This window comes from Zingiber officinale, chromosome 11A (assembly GCF_018446385.1).
Source record: "Zingiber officinale cultivar Zhangliang chromosome 11A, Zo_v1.1, whole genome shotgun sequence".
Classification (NCBI taxonomy): domain Eukaryota; kingdom Viridiplantae; phylum Streptophyta; class Magnoliopsida; order Zingiberales; family Zingiberaceae; genus Zingiber; species Zingiber officinale.
The window spans coordinates 28,674,405-28,689,192 of record NC_056006.1 but is presented as its reverse complement, the minus strand read 5'-3'; positions in this window follow the sequence as shown (position 1 = coordinate 28,689,192).

The window sequence follows — 14,788 nt, the reverse complement described above, 5'->3', positions numbered from 1 at the left end:
TAGGTGGGTATAGTACTCTATAACTAAGAGGCTACGATAGGGACCGAGAGGAGGAATTGGTTTTAGTCTCCCAATAAAATTAAGCATCCCGTGTTCGCCCCGAACACACAACTTAATTTTATCAATAATGATTCATTCTACTAAAGAACTATTATTGAACTACCGCACCAATCCCAAATTACATTTTGGGCTCCTTCTTATTATGAGTGCATTAGACTCCCTGTGTTTAAGATATCAAATGTCCACTAATTAAGCAAGTTACTGACAACTCATTTAATTAGTATCTAGTTCCAAGAGTAGTACCACTCATCCTTATCGTCATGTCGGACTAAGTCCACCTACAGGGTTTTCATGACAAACTTTATGAGCTCATCTTGGGAACATTATCAACCTAGCTCACTAGGACACAGTGTCCTTCTATAATCAACAACACACACTATAAGTAATATCATTTCCCAACTTATCGGGCCTTTTGATTTATCGAGCTAAATCTCACCCTTTGATAAATTAAAGAAATAAATATTAAATATATGTGCTTGTTATTATATTAGGGTTAAGAGTTTACACTTCCATAATAACAGAGGCTTTGTTCTTTTATTTAGTCAGTATAAAAAGAACTACCTCAAATGGTCCTACTCAATACACTCTAAGTGTACTAGTGTAATTATATAGTCAAGATAAACTAATACCTAATTACACTACGACCTTCCAATAGTTTGTTCCTTTCCATCTTGGTCGTGAGCAACTGTTTATAATTTATAAGGCACTGATAACACTATCTTCTGTATGTGACACCACATACTATGTTATCTACAACATAAATTAATTGAACAACTACATCTATCATAAATGTAGACATTTGACCAATGTGATTCTTACTAAAAACTATACCAAAAGCTAGGCTTTTAGTATACATCCCAACACAATTAAAGTTTAAGTTAGATAAGACTTTGAAACCCAATATAGAATCCAACCAACTAGATTAATTAAGAATTTTTTAGGGACATATTTTTTTGAAATGTTTCTAATTTGTCCTTTGTGATATCTAAAATACAAATTTATATTATTGAATTTTCTAAAACTTGTATTATATGAGCATGCATGATTTTTCAAGTTACTTATTTCTTTTTGCAAAATATTATTTTCTAATTTTATTTTGTCAAACTCTTCTAATGGGCAAGATTTTACTAGAATTATTTTTAAAATTTTAATTTCTTTTTCAAGTTTGCGACAATCTTTGGTTAATAATTTCTCAAACTTAAACAACTTGTCAGGTGGGAGAGATCGTACCTGACATACCTTATCGACTTCGTTATCCATAGCTCCCCCTGAACTACTACTTTCTTCTGATGTAGTTCCTCCTTCATCGATGCTCTCGATGCTCATTTCAGACGAGCTTACTTCGTGTTCATCTTCTTGATAACTTGCCATTGATGCAAGTCTGGAGAAAGCCTCGACTTCCGATTCGGACGACGTATTGTCCCACGTTGCCTTTAGAGTCTTGTACTTGTTCGTTTGGACAGGCTTCTTTCCTTTGTCCTTGTCCTTGCTCCTTAGCTTGCGGCAGTTATCTTTGACATGCCCTTTTTCGTTGCAGTGGCAGCATTTGATTATCCTTTTCTTTCTACCCTGTGGATGGCTAGTTTTTCTTGATTTAAATAATTTTTTAAAACACTTTACCAATTACCATTTCATCGTCGTCGAGAAAGGATTCTGACTCATTTTCGTCTCTCATTACCTTGAGGGCGATGTTGTGCTTCGGCTCCTTCGTACTTGCACATCTCGATTCATGCACTTCAAACGTTGAAAATAATTTTTCTAAGGTAATAGATTCTAAGTCCTTAGAGATATAGAAGGCATCTACTAGTGATACCCATTTCGTATTCCTAGGGAATACATTAAGAGCGTACCTTAGCGAATCTTGGTTACTTACCTTTTTTCAAGATTCAAAAGTCCGGTGATGAGCTCCTTAATCCTTGAGTGAATGTGTGCAATTGTTTCATCTTCTTCAAATCGCAGGTTGGTGAGTTGGTTATGAAGTAAATCCCATCTCGTGAGCTTGGCTTCGGACGTCCCTTCGTGTAGCTCAAGGAACTTCTCCCAAAGCACCTTTGCTGAGTTGTAGGTGCCGATCCGGTTGACTTCTTGTAGCGGAAGGACGCTCAGCAGATGGAACTCTACTTTGTCGTTTGCCATATAGTCGGCATGCTCCTTCTCCGTCCACTGGCATTCTTCCTTACCTTCAGGTGCTACAAAACTGAACTTCATTATTAAAAGTAATTCAAAGTCAGTTTTAAAGAATACCTACATTCGCTTTTTCCAGCTAGCGAACTCCCCCTTAAAGTTCGGTGGGTATATACTTGGTCCAACAATTGATTTGGTGCTTTGATTGGTGGTTAGTCCTCCTAAAGCGTCCTGGCTCTAATACCACTTGTTGTACCCAAAGGATGTTCACATATCTCCACAATGACATTATATTGTCCACTTTGGGCCTAGGCCCTCATGGCTTTGTTGTTGGGCTCTACCCAAAAGGTCATATGCCAATGGAGATAACCTACATCCTTTTAACCCCTTGATCTTTACTAAATCTTTCCAAATGTGGGACCTTGATTGAGCCCCAACAATCCTCCCCTCAAACGAAGGACCACAATTACTCTCATGGTCCGGACCTCCCCGCGAACATCTAGTCGCCCTAACCTACTATGGGCCTCCCTGCAAGCATCCGCACCTAGTCACCTTGACCTACTCCGAGCCTCCCCGTGAGCATTCGATCACCTTGACCTGCTTCAGGCCTCCCTGCGAGCATCCGGTCACCCTGACCTACTCGCCTCCCACAAGTACCGGTCACCCTGACCTACTCCAGGCTTCCCCGTGAGTATCCGGTCACCCTGACTTGCTTCGGGGCCTTTCCCACAAGCATCTGGTCATCCTAACCCACTCCAGGCCTCCCCGCGAGTATCCACTTCCAGTCACTCTTGACCTACTCTAGGCCTCCCTGCAAGCATCTGGTCACCTTGACCTACTTGCCTCCCCGTAAGAATCTGGTCACCCTGACCTGCTCTAGGTAGGGATGACAATTTCACCCGAACCTGATGGAGGATCCAACATCCGACCCGAATGGAGGAGGGTATGGAGGGACTATCAATACCCGATATCCGACCCGAATACCCGATTAAATAATTTATATACATATATTAAATAATTTTTTTTATAAAATCAAGTTTCTATTTTTTTAATATTAGTAGGAGACTATATAGATGTTTAATCTATTTTTTAAAATTATATATATATTTTTTAATAGGATATTAATTTTAATATGTCTTTGTTGAATGATAATAGTTCGATAGAAAGAAGAAAAATTATACGTATAGAAGATATCCGATCCTTTAATGGGTATAGGTATACCCATCGGATATCCTATACCCGATGAGTATGGATACGGAGGATATAGAATCCGACCCGAACTCGAGCCATTGCCATCCCTAGCTCCAGGGCTCCTCGTGAGCATCCGGTCACCCTGACCTATTGGCGCCCCTGCAAGTATCCAGCCACTTTGACCTGCTCCGAGCCCCCCACAAGCATCCGGTCACCTTGACTTGCTCTAGGCCTCCTCACGAGCATCCAATCACTCATGACCAGCTCCAGGCCTACCCTCAACTTGGTTCAAGACCACCCCACATTGTATCTGGTCTGGACCATGGCTTTGATACCACTTGTTGGGATCGTTGGTCGGCTAGAAGGGAAGGGGGGTTGAATAGCCCTGTACAATTAAAAATAACCCCTTCTGAACTTAAAAGAACACTTGCATAATAATAAAATAAATAAACTAAAAAGACGAGACTTACATATTTTACTTGGTTACAACTAGGGAGGTTGTTAATCCAAAGAAGTTGAAGCGCAATAAAAATATCCTTCATGTGGAGAAGCCTCTTACAGCATTCAAACACAGAAAATGAGAAGCTAAACTAACAAAGAGAAGTGCACAAGTGTTGTATATCAAAGTTGCTTGTTGATGTTTAGGTTTTGGACCAAGGCTGTATTTATAGCCTTGGTCGAGGCACCTGGAAGTGTTCCAGGTGCCTAAGGGGGATAAAATTTTATCCCCTTCGCAACAGATAGCGGTCAAACGCGATCCGGATAGAACTTGATTCTAGACGCCCGGATTGAGTCCGGGCGCCCGGACCTAAAAAGTCAACCAAATTGACTTTTTCAGTCCATACCTTCCGCTCTGGTTTAGCTCACCTCAATCCAGGTCTTCTGCTCTGGCTCCACTCGCTTTGGTGATTCCGGCCATCCGGAATAGGGCTCACCTGAACCCAACTTCCAGCCTTCTCCTTGAGCAAGCTTCGGCTCCAGCTTTTCATCCCTCGGAAATGTCACGTGCCTCCTTCTCATCCGCCCGCGTACTCTTTGGCAGCACCTTGTCCCTCAGACACACTGAGCTCGTCGGCTCTCTCCCGTGTCGTCCTTCTCGCTAGCTGCGTCTTTTGCTTGACTTCCTGTGCTCCTAAGTTCCTGCACACTTAGACACAGGGTTAAACACAACAGGACCTAACTTAACATGTTTGATCACATCAAGACTATCTTGGGGTACCAAGAAGAATAAGAATTGCAAACACCGAAGTTCAATCAACAAGTACTCAAGATGAGTTCACATATTAATGAAATCAAGACAAGATACGTTTGAACAAATTCTAAATTGGTTAACACTTGGAGCATTACAATTCTTGATCCATGATTCATCTTCAGCTCCACCTCCTCCTCGATCTTAGACTTTGATGTTGTGGTCCCTGGGGTTATGGTGCCACTGTAGGACATCCAGGTTATCACCCAGGTACCCGTGATTCGATCCCTAGCTATGGCGTATTTATAGAAATGTTTCCTCTAAATGGGGGTCGCAATCAAAGGATGTTGGGCTCTTGGACTACCTGCTGTGTGCGCTTCTCGATTTACCCTGGTGGTCAATGGGAAACTTCTGTGGGACTGGATGGGTCACCCCAGAAATAGTCAATGAGGCTAACTGGGATTATCATTTTTTTTAGACTTTGATGTTGTTACTTTTATTAGAGTTGTGAATTTAAATGTTTACTTGATGTTGTGAACTTTATTTGTTGTGTTACTTGTCATTAGAACTATGTTACTGAGGGTGCATTTTGTTGGAGATTATCCTTGATAACCTTGGTTATCCATCTAATGTTATCAATGAAAACCCTATTTAATTTAGGTAATCGATGATTCCCAAGTAATGTTCCATGCCCGACAAATCAGTAAAAGGAACATGCAATCCGAAATCGGAAAATTGAGATTTTTCTTGATTCCAGGGTTAACGAATTTTTTTTTTACCAAAAATACCTTCTGGTAAGAGGAAAAAGTAAATAAAAAAATTAGAAAAAATGTAAAAAAAATTTTAAAAAATAGAAAAAATGTAAAAATAAAAAACAAAAAATAGAAAAAAAAGTAAAAAAATAGAAAAACATTAAAAAAATAAAAATGTAAAAAATACAAAATAAAATATAAAAAAATTAAAATTTTAAAAAAGTAAAAAAATAAAAAATTTTAAAAAATAAAGAAAAACATGAAAAAGTAAAATAAATATATTAAAAAATAGAGTTGAATAATAATAATAATAATAATAATAATAATAATAATAATAATAATAATAATAATAATAATATTATTATTATTATTATTATTATTATTATGTATGGTTGATTTTGTAACTGAGGGTAATATAGTAAAATATTAAATTAAGTTATTCATAATAAGTTTTTTGTTACATTACCTAGGTTGAATCAAACAATATTTTGTTATATTTTATTTTAATCTCCGTAATCTTAGTTATGTGATTACCTAGTAATCACATAACCAAGGTTATATGTAATAACTTGAAGCAAACACATATTATGCTCCTTTATGTTGTGAATTCGTTACTTATTTGTTATGCTACATTGTTTTTAGAGTTGTGAGTTGTTTATGAATGTGAGAGATGTGAATATTTTAAAAAATGTGATTCTTACAAACTTGATGATGTTGAAGTATGAGTTGTTTGAGATGTGAATTTTATGATTGTTGTAAACTTAATGATGTTGAAGTATGAGTTGTTTGAGATATTGTGTATTTGTCTATGAGTTTGTAAATTCACATACCGGATATAAATGAAAATTAAAAAAAATATTTTTTTAAAAAATAGAGGGTTAGCAGGAAATTCACTGAATTCGTCGCTAACCCCGTTTGATTATCAATGTCATCAAAACATATCAAAATATTTTGTTGGTCAGCAATGGGGCTAGCAACTAAATAGTTGTGGTTCCTTGTTAACCATAGTGATGGTTAGCGATGAATTTTAAAAAATTTCTCACTATTTGAAGAGTGGTTTAATGATGATTTTGGCAGATTTAGCGACGTTTTTTGTTTTGTCGTTAAATTTAGCGGCGGAATATTTATTTTCATCACTAATTAAGTTTGCGACAAGTTTATTATGACGATATTAACAACGAACACTTTTTGTCGCTATATAAGGTTAGCGATGACAAAATAGGTGGTAGTGACGAATAAATTTGCCGCTAAATACCTAATGTTTTTTGTAATGATGGTGATGTTATGAAAAAAAAAATCAACATGAAGATAGTCATATTTTAACAAAAGCAACCCCAAAATGACGATGCTCAAAGTAGAAAAGTAATTTTCTTTTTAAAAAGTAATTTTAAATTTTTTATTTCATATATATTTTTATTAAACTATTTAAAAATATTAAAAAATTATTAAATTTTTTATTTTTATAATTTTTATTAACGTTTTTTATATTTTATTTTATTAAATTATTTTTTTATTATAGTTTTAAAATTATAAATAAAAAGTAGACTTAGTATGATCGGTAAGTAACTAATTACCAATTACATCTCTATGCAACTCTTGTTTATAGGATCAATATCCGCATTTATATTAAAACTTGAGTTAGCTTTGGATAAAACGCCCAAGATTTAATATAAATGTGATTATGTCCTATTTTCCAACCGTTGAAAAAAATACCTACAGTTAAACCTGATTTAACTAGTTAAACTCAATCTAATTGAGTTTCTACTCACCCATGCGTTGATAGGTGGGACCAAGATTGTCCCTCCGCACCCTACCAAGATAATATGTGTTGCTCTGCTTTGGCAGATTCAACGACAACATGTGATCGAGGTAGTGATGGGTATCACGGCATGGTAGGCATTTCGAGTTGACACGATTGAGATCTAATCTAATAGACGATGTGTATCATATACGCGATTTAAATCTAATCTAATCGTTAAGGCGCTAATTAATTACTCTACTAGCATGCATCACATATACACACACAAGCAATTAATTAATTGTGATTAGTCATGACCCTACTACGATCTTCTCAAGCTAATGAGAAGATTGGATGATCAACCTAGGGTCAACAGCTTCTTCAAGCTCCTCCCTTTGACCGTCATGTGTTGCTCGCACCCTCCTCGTAGCTCCTCCCTTCGGCGTCAAGGGAAAATCGGAGAAAAAGAAATAAATAAGAAAAGAAATAAAGAAAAGAAGAAAAGACTTTTCCTCGTTAAAATGGGGTAGCCTAAACAGGCTTTTCCGGACCCCGTTTTTATCCCCATTAACTCGTCCGTACGAGCTCCAAAAAATTATCGAAAAATTTCTAAAAATTCCGGAAAATTCCCTCCTTAATATTCGCCTATTTTCCGGTATTTTACATTCTCTCCCACTAATAAAAATTTGGTCCCCAAATTTCGTTATCTACCATCAGTAAGTACTAACAACATATATAGAGTATAAATGCTGAACGATAAATAAATCACATACCTCAAGTAGAAAGATGGGGATATCGAGCTCGGATAGTATCCTCGAGCTCCCAAGTAGCCTCCTCATCCGAATGATGCTGTCATCCGACTTTAACCAGCCGGATAGTCTTGTTCCGCAACTGACACTCTTTCCGATCCAGAATCCGTACCGGAACCTCCTCGTAGGTCACGTCAGGTTGTACGGGAACTGAGATATCTGTCAGCACATGTGTTGGGTCAGATACGTATCTCCTCAGCATAGATACGTGGGATACGTCGTGAACTCCTGCCAGGGACGGAGATAGAGTCAGTCGATAAACTACCGCTCCAATCCTCTCCAAGATCTGGAAAGATCCAATGTATCGCGGAGCTAACTTATCTCTGAAGTCAAATCTCTTCACCCCTTTCGTGGGTGAACCCCGCAGAAATATATGATCGCCTGCAGAGAACTCTAAGAGTCGCCGACTCCGGTCTACATAACTCTTCTGGCAGTCCTACGCCTCTGACATCCTCTGTCTGATAATACGGACCAACTCTGCCTCATGTTGAACTCTATAAGGTCCCAACAACTGGGCCTCCCCAACCTCATCCCAGAGGGTGGGTGTCAGACAAGGCCTACCATACAACGTTTCAAACGGTGGCATCTGGATTGCCGAATACAAACTGCTGTTGTAGGCGAACTCTACCAATGACAAGTGGTCCTCCCAACTGCCCTAAAAATTCAATACACATGTCCTCAGCAAGTCCTCTAGAGTCTGAATGGTCTGCTCTGACTGTCCATCTGTCTGCGGATGAAAAGCTCGAGCTGAGTGCTCAAGGCCTACTATAGACTCTGCCAGAATCGAGACGTGAACCGAGGGTCTCTATCCGAAATAATACTCAATGGGCCACCACGCTTCCGCTGCGCAACTCTGATGATTTCTCGGCAATACTGCTATGTCAATCGATCCAGGAAACAAATCTTCCGGATCATTAAGAGATACGCGGATTTGGTTAATCGATCAACGATTACCCAAATCGCGTCATGGCCTCGTCATGTCCTAGGCAAATCCACTTTAAAGTCCATGGTAATGGGTTCTCATTTCCACTAAGGATTAGGAATCCGCTGAAGTAATCCTGCAGGTCTCTGGTGCTCAGCCTTCACCTGCTGACAAACAAAACATCTAGCTACGAAATCCGCGATGTCTTTCTTCATGCCGTTCCACCAATAGGAACGCCTCAAGTCTCGATACATACGGGTCCCGTCTGGATGGATCGCAAATCGAGAGCGGTGTGCCTCCTGAAGTAGCTCCTGTAAGATCGGATGAGACTGAGGTACGCACAATCTGCCTCGGAAGTATATAATACCCTCCTCGTCTCGTGTAAACTCGGTCTGCTACCCGGAAGCTATCTGACTGCCAATAAACTGCAAATGCTGATCACTGGTCTGGGCCTCTCGTATCCTCGTCCTGATCGACGACTGAGCAACCATGGTAACAAGAATACCCTGCTCTGTCGGTCCCTGCTCCTCAAGGTCTAACTCGGAGAAACCCTAAACCAAGTCTGTAACTGAAACTCGGTGGCAATCCAAAGTCCCTCTGGACTTCCTGCTGAGTGCATCTGCAACCACATTAGCTCTCCTTGGGTGATAGCTAATGGTACAATCAAAATCCTTCAGGAATTTCATCCATCTCCTCTGTCGGAGATTAGGTTCCTTCTAAGTAAAACAGATATTTGAGACTCTTATAGTCAGTGAGAATCTCAAATGTAACGCCATATAAATAATGTCGCCAAATCTTCATGGCAAAAATAATGGTCACTAGCTCCAGATCATGTACAGGGTAGTTCTTCTTATGCTCCTTCAATCGACGAGAAGAATAAGAGACTACTCTATCGTGCTGCATCAGAACAGCGCTCAAACCCTGATTAGATGCGTCGATGTAGAGGACATATCCGTCCTCTCCAGAAGGTAAAACTAAAACTGATGCCGACACTAATCTCCACTTCAGGTCCTGGAAGCTGGTCTCGTAGTCCTCGGACCACGTGAACTTCACGCCTTTCCTGGTCAGGCGTGTCAGTGACATAGCTATCTGAGAGAAACCCTCAACGTATCTCCGAAAATATCGAGTCAAACAAAGGAAGTTGCGAGCCTCCTCTATAGACTTCATCTACTCCCAACGGTAACAACCTCGATCTCCCGTGGAACCACGGTATACTCCTACTGGTGACCGTGTGTCTCAAACATCTCACAAAAGACAACCAAAATACGCACTACTGATCTTCACATATAGACGTTTCAGTCGAAACATCTCTAGAACTATGCGAAGATAGTGTACTTGATACACCGTGGATCTGAAATAGATCACAACATCGTTAACAAAGACAATGGAAACCGATCTAAACATCTTGGGAATACCAAAATCATCAAGTCTCTGAAAACATCTAAGACTTCCCAAACCCTAATGGTAAAATCATGACCCATAATGTCCGTATCACAGACATTTCTAATCATAAGATCCCTGACAATAAGTCTGAAATATAACCACCAACAATATAAATCACCAAAGAATAAATCCACCAATCTGAGATCAACGCTCCATCACAGAAAATACCACATATGTAGGAGCAACGCTCTACCATAAGAAATCCTCAATATGTGGGAGCAACGCTCTATCACAAGAAATCCTCAATATGTGGGAGCAACACTCCACCACAACCAAATCCGTAATATGTATCTACAATATATACATAGGGCAATACTCCGCTACAAGCAATCCACAATAGGTGGGAGCAATGCTCCACCACAAACATCCCACAAGTGACCAAGACACCTGACTATCCAACTAGAGGCTACACGAGATCACTCAACCACATATCACTGTGGCAGCCAAAGGTATAACAATCCAGTAATCAAATCAAATTCATCCTCAAATCTATCAACATCGTAGTGAGTCACTCACTGATAAGAATATGAATTGACAGTGTAATCCAACAAACGACATAATGCAGACACTCCACATCCTGCATTCAACATAAGTAGAATCATCATGCTGCTACCAACAATACACCTGCACACTTGCTCACACAACATATGTATGATCGACATAATCCTCCAATTTGTACACACCAACACACTCATAGCACAGGTATAAATCAGTGTGATACCTCCAACAATACCTATCGAACCAGTGTGCATATATCAACATAGGTATAATCGACAATACACCTCAAACAACCTCACATGGCATATATACACCTATGCCAAGAGTATACTCAACGTAATACTTCCAACAAAGTCTAATAGACACAAGTGCATCCACAAATCAAATATAATCAATAAAATATCTCGAATATTACACCGAACACATCTGCACATATCACAACTCAGATTAAATCGATAAGATACATCCAATAAAACACTCAAACATATGTGCACATTCCACAACATAGTTTTTAATTGACAAATACCTCCAATAAACAATCAGACATGTATGTCTAACCACTCGGGTATAATCTACTAGAAACCCACAATAATCATATGTATAAATATGTACGACCCAAAAGATAAAGTCAGAATTCAAGAACATCAAGACACTCTCATTTTTATCCTCAAAAATATCAGCCCACATAATAATTGATGAATCAGTCTCTACTCCCCATGAGAGCAAGTCAGCATTCAAAACATCAAATCATTATTTATCCACATAGTCCAATATCAGATGAAGCAATTATCAATCTTATCATCCTGTTAACTAACCACAACTAACCAGATTTATTAAAATCTCATAGGCACACTCCACCGTAAACTCTCTAGCACCCGATTTATAACCTGATCACCAACTATATTCATCAAACCTGAGAATATCATACATGACATTCACTATGTCACCATCAACGACAACCCAAATAATAGATCATCAAAAATAGTTATCCACTAATAGATCATCAAAACAAATATCTAATAATAGATCATCAGACAACCACATAACATTTATTCTCATAATCATTAGAAATCAACATATCACAATATCTGATCTCACAATATCCCTCAATCTCAACCATTCTCAACAATGATCAAACATGATAACTCCCCAATGACCAATTTTCATCGTATCAGGTACCCTAATATCCAAAAGATATGAGTATAAAAACTCTACTGGCTAAGTCCACAGGAATATGTAGGTATCATCCATTACCCTGCTAATAATAGCAGAGGCTGGTATGTGCCTCCATCTCCTACTTGTAGTAACAGAAGCTAAAACTACTGATGGTATAATATGAAAAATCAGTCCTTGATCTCTATTAAGGTCAACCATGCTCAATGGCTAACCCATCACATATAATATGTGTTACAACAACCAGACAGGTACTAAATAAAGAATGCTAATACATGTCATAAACTATAAAATTAAACATCATACCTATATGCCGTCTGGAGATGTTCCATCGTTGTCCAGTCCCCAACTTCCTCGGAATTCCGAGCGAGTAAATCGCTAGGAATCTATACAAATCCGAAACGGAAGTCCGAAATATAACCATAACGAAAATCCGTACAAACCGAAATAGATATCCAAAAATCCAGAACACCAAAAGCAGGTATCATAACCCGCTCTGATACCAATAAATTGGTATCAGATAAATCTCAAAAATCCAACACACGGAAATCAAACAAGTATCACCAAACTTTGGCGCTTTGATACCAATTAAATTGTATTAGGTTATCCCAAATATCCAAAATACGAAAACAACGATCGTAAAACTTAAGCTCTGATACCACTAAATTGTCACACCCCAGAGGAGTCCCTGTCCGAAGAAATTTCGGCAGCATCTCCCCTGTACAGCGGACAATCTGAAACTTTCTAGATATCCACATATACCTCAGCCACATGCGGCTGGAATAATAACAGAAATAAAACAAACATATACATAATCATCACACGCAGTTAATATAAATTTCAGCCTCTGGCTGACACCACCACGCAGTATATATAAATATAAGCAAACAAAACAGTAATACCATGACTCGAAATCAACCCTACTCAACTACACTCGTAAAGTTCAAATCCGACAACCTCACCTCTTCTGCCGTCCAGGCAGGCATGTAGTGAAACACATCGAATAAAAATTCATCGACAAGTACAAACCATACAATATCCAGGTATCAAACAAAACCAAGTGTAACCATGGTCAAATAAGAAGCAAAACAAAACCAAAAGATCCATAAGTCTTCGGGGTCTTCAGGGGACCAGCAACTAGAACTCTCTCCTGACAGCATCATCCTGAAATATAACAACAATGGAGGCGGGGTGAGTCCAACACTCAGCAGGTATAATTGATATGCAAAGTAAGGAAATAACACCTAGCACTAATCATGAGTACAGTCTCCTGATAAAAATAAAGGTAAATGCAAACCGAAGTAAACAGGAGAGAAACTGTACTAACCAGGACCTGGGTATAAGGACAAACAGTCCGAAAGGTATAAAAGACCTGTATGCATGTTAAACATAGGTATCCAAATAATATGCAGCATATAAATGCAGCAAACACAAACACAAGCAATAAATGCATCATGCATATGATGCCCATGTCATGGTCACCCCTGACGCCAGTCAGCCAACTCACAACCAAAAGTGGGACCGAGTGGGTAGGGTTGTGACGACCGTGCACTCTGCATCACTACTCCTGATGAGTGACCGAGTGGACGAGATGCTGTCGGAGTACACACATACTCCTACCCCAAATCATAAATGGGAGAGAGCAATGCTCTCATCTCCCGGTACACTATGACGGGGAGGGATCTCTAACGTGCTACACGCTGCGTCACACTACCCCTGAGCGGACCAACGGAGCACCGGAAGAGCAAACTGACGTGCTACCACGCTGCATCACACTACCCATGAGCGTCACAATGGAGCACCGAACAGTAATGAAACTGGCAATGTGCTCGACAATAATGGAGCAATCTATCACACAGCATGCAATCATGCGGATGGTGCATGTCACTATGCATGGTAATATACTAAACCAATCTATGGACATATAATGATGTACACCATAGTGAACAAATCATATCAAAGTACACTGATCAAATAAGGTATCAAACCTAGGTCCTGAACATGGTGAAACATGGTTATATCACTACCCCTATGAGCATGTGTAATCAGGTACATAACAACACGAAATGCAAAACAAACAATCATCAAGCAGGTAACAGGTAATCGGGTAGTGATTAACCGAAACAAATGAGGAACATAATTAATGCAACTTGTTAATTTCATTACTATGCATATCAAAGACAATAAGTCAAAAGTACCCGCCTCCAAAAGAAAGGTCCAATCCGGTAATCGAGATACTCGTCTCGTATCAATGTCCTGAAATAAATCGTACAATTTAGCTAAGTTTAATTATAACTCAAATAGTTAAACCAAAACTATTTTCCTCCAAAAACCCTAATTAAATAGTTAATCACAATTAACTATCCCTAATCCAAAGCTTAGGGTTTCATTCCTAACAAAATAAATCAGAAGAAACACACTTACCCTAATGTGCAAACAGAAATCAGATGCCTATCTCTCAACCAAACATTATTCTGTTGAAATCAACCCTAGCAAAGATTCAATTTCTTCCAAGAATCAATCTAATATAGCAACAGAACAAATCCTCTATTGTTTAAGTACTAAACAAACCTTACCTTAATCTGATCCAACATTACTTGGTGAAGAGATCCAAATGCGATTGCAAGGAAGAAAGAACCCTCCACTTCAGAACTGACGAGGAGAGTATCATCAATGGTTATCCTCTTCTCCAAACTTGAAGGGCAATGGATCTCAGGCTAACAGCTCGGTCGCGCAAGGGGTACAAAACCAAGCTATCTTTCAGTCGTAGTCGGCCTCCCGCACTATTGGTCTCGGCCAAGACCAATCACCTCACTGGATCGGATTAGGGCACAGATAGCAATTGTCGGTGGTCAATTGAAGAGACATAGGGCACAGATAGAGGTTACC